Raw genomic sequence first — 5371 nt, forward strand, 5'->3', positions numbered from 1 at the left:
GCCTTTAAGACCCCAGATGCTATTCATAAAGCTATTTCCTATACACATATGAGTGTCTATGGATTTTATTCTCTAGTCAACCCATACTCACACAGGGCTGATGTATGAATGTATGTATGTATGTATGTATGTATGTATGTATGTATGTGTGAATCATCACTTGTATATAATCTCTGAATCCTGGAGATTTAACACTAGCAACTCCATTTTTCTCCCTAAATTGTTTATATAACATTTTTACTATGATTACTGATGACTTGCATCATTGCTTCCAGGTAAAAGGAGAGATGAGGGTTTTTTCAGAAATGGAAAGTAGAACGAAGTAAAATCACAGAACCTGTATGAATGTTTTCATGGGCACATGCAGCTGCCTATCCTGGCAATTTTCTGGGAGAGGAGCCTGTCTATTCTGGTTACTGCCCTGGAGGAAACTGAGGAAGAAACAAGTCTGCTGAAGCAGGGAGATTAAGCTGAGCGTTTCCTGCCTCTGTCTCTGCTCTAAAGAAAGGGCTGCTCGTTAGAAGCAGGAACACATATCTCTGAGAGTATTGTGCCCAGAACAATGCTTTCTTTTTTCTCAAGTCCTAAATTTTTTTCTAATCCGTTTCTCCCTCCCTCTCTTCTGCCCTCATTATTGAGTACCTGCTTACTCCAATAATCATATTGTATCCATAGATAAACACAAAATGCATCCAATTTCTTTCCACCAGGAATTTGCTATATGTAATAGGAAAGTGACTGACCATCTAATTCAGTCCCCATTGGGGGATCCAAATTATATCTCCTAACCATCATGACCCCAGTACAAATACACCTTCTTAATGGACTTTGAGATGTTATGAAGCATTGCAAGGAATTTGTTTACATGTTGTTAATGAGGCATAAGCCAAGAAATGTTTTAAAGCAAAGAAAAGAATAGATCCTGTTGGTTGGTTCTTGAAGTCAGTGATGTTAGCTAGTCAGAAAATGGCAAAGGGAGAAGAGATGATATGTGGAAGGAAACTGGCAGGAATCTTAAATATAAAATAGGTGGAGACAGGCTTACACCTACATCTCTCCAGCACCGAGGAAGGTGAAGGGCAGAATCAAATGCATTTCCTTATCAATAGTTCCAGCCAGAGATATTGGAGATAATGAAATGACCCAAGGAAGAAAGACAGGATGTTCAAACTACCCCCACAATAACTGAACAGACTCCTGAGTTTTAGCTCTGAAACTAGAGCACAGCATGAAGTCTGGGGCACTGAGGCATTAGGGTCTCAGAATACACATACCTGAAAGGAAGGGGGACATCATAGAGACCCAGTCAATGGCAAAAGGCCTACCCCACACCACCCCGCAAAGCCAGTCTCTGGTGAGAAGTCCACCATTCACTAATATAAGGCCCAGCATTAAGTTTTGCCAGGCATTTTAGACTAGCTAAGGGCTCTTTAAGCTCTTTTGCAAAACTTAACCTTCAATAAACTCACTCTTTCTGTTCAAATATTTTCTCTGCCTCTTGTCTGAATCTTATCCCTCAGTTGAAATCTTTCTTGTGAGCATGACAGGAACTGAGGAGCGGAGGAAGAGGCTTGAAACGCTGAGGCTTTTCTCGGTAATAATTGGATTAAGCATTTGCTGATAAACTAAATACTTCCTCAATCCGCCACTTTTCCCTGTTTGTTGTACTGCAGTGGTTGTAATGATGGAAGCTATTTCACTGTTATTTCAAATGCTAGCAGAGTCAACCTGCTGTTGTGAACAGGTTTCAGCAGAGCTTCCAGGCTAAGTACAGACTACAGAGAAAGAATGGACTGTCCACTTCAGAAGGATTAGCCATGGAAAACCTTATGAATGGCAGAGAAACCTTGCCAGATACTGAAAACCTCATAAGGAGAAGGAGAACGTTGTCAGAGATAGTGCCAGAAGATGAAACCATCAGGTCAGAAGGCTTCTCAAAGTAGAATCAAGCTTAATGGTGTGGATGAAGTTAAAGTTGGGGGGGGGGCTGGCCCCAGTCCCCAAAACTAAGTGGGTGCCTGCCCCTTCCCCCAGAAGAATTTATTTCAAAGGACCTCATTGAATCTGCAGCTCTGGGAGAGGGACATATTTGATCGAAGCACATGGGAGCAGATGAAGGGGGAGGAGGAGAGAGAGGAGCACATCCTGGCCCACCAGGCAGTGAGGACAATGTTCCCAATTAGAACAGCCAGTCCACAGAGAGGACCACATGGCCGGCCCCACTATGAGACATGATGCCCCTCACTGACCCATAGCCCTACAGGGGACAACACCAGAGACACAGTGTGGGAATTGCACCCAATCTGATCCCTCCACACTGAGGCAAAGCACTGGGGGAGTGCAGCGGAACAGCAAGGGAATGGAGCCGCAAGGTCCACAGGGAATGCTGAAGGTGGACTTTGGGGCCAGGGCATGGTGCCCAAACAGACTGGACTGGAAAACACTGCTAAAGGCCAACAAATGATCCTTGAACTAACTACAAGCTTTTCTTTCTCGTTGTGTTTTGTTTTGCTTTTTTTGTCAGTGGTTTGTTGTTATTGTTTTGTTTTATATTGTTGCTTGGTTTCGCTCTGTCTTGTTTTTGTGCATGTTATTATCTCTGCAAGACTTTCTAAATAAGATATGCTGGATGAACAATCTGGAGGAGAAAACAACAGGACTGAGAGTTCCGGGGGGACATGGGAGAGGGGGAGGTGGGGGTGAGGAAGTGACGTTAACAAACCCACTTTGTGGACTGGTGTTGGACATGGGTTAATGTTGGACTTGTGGGCTTGGGCAGCACTGGGTTGGGATGGTTTTTTTGATGCACACTTAACCTTTATATAAAACTCTCTCTTATACATGAGTTGCTGTGGATTTGTTTCTCTAATGTACCTAGACTAATACATCAGGGTACCAGGGGAGTGGGGTACTGGAGAAACAAATCATAAGATGGAGAGTAGATGTTTGTTTGACCTCTCCCTCCTGGAAGTTTTCCATCTTTGTCTAGCCAGAGGTCAGATAAAGTCACACTGTTTACTTGGTGGTTCCACTTGGGCATATATTTTCAAAGCTTTCTTTGAATACATGGCCTAAACCCATCTAAAGATCAAATTTTAGTGGCTGAAAGAGTTGTCCCCAATGAACTGTGTCTAGGGGTTTTTATCCGGGGTCAGGTACTTTGTTTGTCTTTATCTTCAGGTTATGAATGGACCAATCCCAGGACTGGTCCTATTCACAGATCCAATCATAAGCCTGGTCATGGTATTTCCATGGCTGGTTCTTACTTGGGCATGGACAGGGAAGTAAGCATGCAATGGCCAGCAAAAAGAAGAATCAAGCTTAAAAGGACAACTGCCCCCAAAGACAGGGTGCTTAAAAATGCCATCATGAGACACAGGGGTGCAAATAGACAAAACCCAAAGTGAAACAAAATGGTTACTTCCCTATATTCAGGCAGAATCTTTCCAAAAGTCTTAAATCCTCTCTGTAGGTACACAGGAGTATTGTGGCTGGGGCTGGGGCTCTTCTGGAAGGACAGTCTCTGGGAAGTTGTCCCAGATGGCCCACGCATGCATGATGGATCCCAGCACCTATTCCCACAACTTTTGCAAGCACAGAGAAAGCAGCCTGCTCAGTCTGACTAATAAGTCACCATACACCAGAAATGGGGAAGTTGAAGGCTGTGAGCCTGACCAACCATGACTTTGCCAAGTGAGGACATAGTTGGGTCCCAGCCAGCCAGGGATAACCATTTAAGACCCAGCCCAGAGCTCAAGGGCTCCCACCAAACATATAAAAAGGGCTACCTCTGATTAATTTTGCCCTTTTAGTAGTGGAGGCCCAGGAGAGGGGTGGTGGTGGGGTGTCTGTCCCCAGTGTATCCCGACTTTATTGCTCAATAAACTTGCTGTGCTGCACCTCCTGTTTGTTCAGTCTCTGTGTTAGCTGAGCTTCTTTCCAGCCAGTGGCACTGGGATCTGCCCAGAAAAGGAGTCACCATACCCTAACACCTTGGCTGGAGTCTATGTAAATAGACTCCTCTATTTCCCTCCTCTATTTCCAGAACTCATGTTAAGGCAACAGGTTCTACCAGTTGAGCACTGGTAAAACTCAGGAGTCAAGGGAACACTCTCAAGGGTCTCTTCTTAGGTCTTGTGTTAGTCTGGGTACATTAGAGAAACACATCCACAGAAACTCATATGTATAAGAGAGAGTTTTATATAAAGGGTAAGTGCACATCATGAAAACTTCCCAACCCAGTGCTGCCCAAACCCACAGGTCCAACATTAACCCATTAACCCATATGTCAAACACCAATCCACAAAATCCTCCATCTCACAACACAAACGTTGATGTTAACTGCAGGAGGAAAGCCGAATCAGTGAACGTGTAAGCATCTCAGCACTGGCAGGGGTCTCTACACGGCTGCTCCAGCACCCACGGCTGCATCGGGGTAGGTCCATGTGGCTTCTCCTTGGGGACGTCTTGTAGGAAGTAAGCCTTGCCAGTTGAAGCAGGGAACTGGCTAAGGCAGCTGCACCCTGGTCCAACCATCACTAAGCAGGAGCCCCGAGAACTGTAAAGGCGGGGCTCACTGAGCCATTCATCTCTTTGCCATTCAATTAACCTCACATGTGTTAGTAAACTAACTAACTCAATCCACTCCTTGCCAACTTGGCACCTGTACAGGTCCCTACAACATATCTAGCTTTGTGGACACTAACATTTCTCCACTGAAAGGATATGGCCCCAAATCTTTGGGGAACTGGGCAGCAACATCTCTAGCTGCTTCCTGCTAGCAAAAGGGCATAGAGTGGGGTTTGGGATCCACACCCTTCCTACTCTGTTGGAAGGAGTTGTCCACTCAGGGCCCACCATGGATGAAGTTGGTTCAGGAACTGGGGATCCTGGAGCTGGCACACTTGGCTCAGAGGCCTTGGTAATGTGAGAACTTCTGGAAGAAACAAAACAGGTAGACAGTTTAGGTGACACAGGGGCAAAGCTGTGAGATAGCAGTGCCCTTCCAGGTGTGGGTTAGTGTCACGGGAAGTTTAGAAAGGAGGGAAGCTTCGGACTGACAGGAATGGGTGTCCGTTGACTTTAAACAGGAATGGTTTAAAAGCATTTACTGGCTTAAGGGATGTGAGGGGTCTAAGGTAGGGTTTTCTGTGGAGCACTTATCTCCCTCAATAGCTCTTTGGGGTACTGGTTTGTATGCTCCACTTCTGAGGGGTCTGGGTGCAATAGCTCCCACAGTTTAACCTGTGAATGGTTCCCAGGGTCCAGGGAAGGTAGGGTCAGGATATAATGGGGGCAGATCCTCCAATACCCGAACATTCTAGGGAAATTGGGGTCATAGGCTGGACACACAATGTCACAGTGGAACTGT

Source organism: Echinops telfairi, unplaced genomic scaffold (genome assembly GCF_000313985.2).
Source record: "Echinops telfairi isolate 266 unplaced genomic scaffold, ASM31398v2 ScPeMD7_655;HRSCAF=1070, whole genome shotgun sequence".
Lineage (NCBI taxonomy): Eukaryota > Metazoa > Chordata > Mammalia > Afrosoricida > Tenrecidae > Echinops > Echinops telfairi.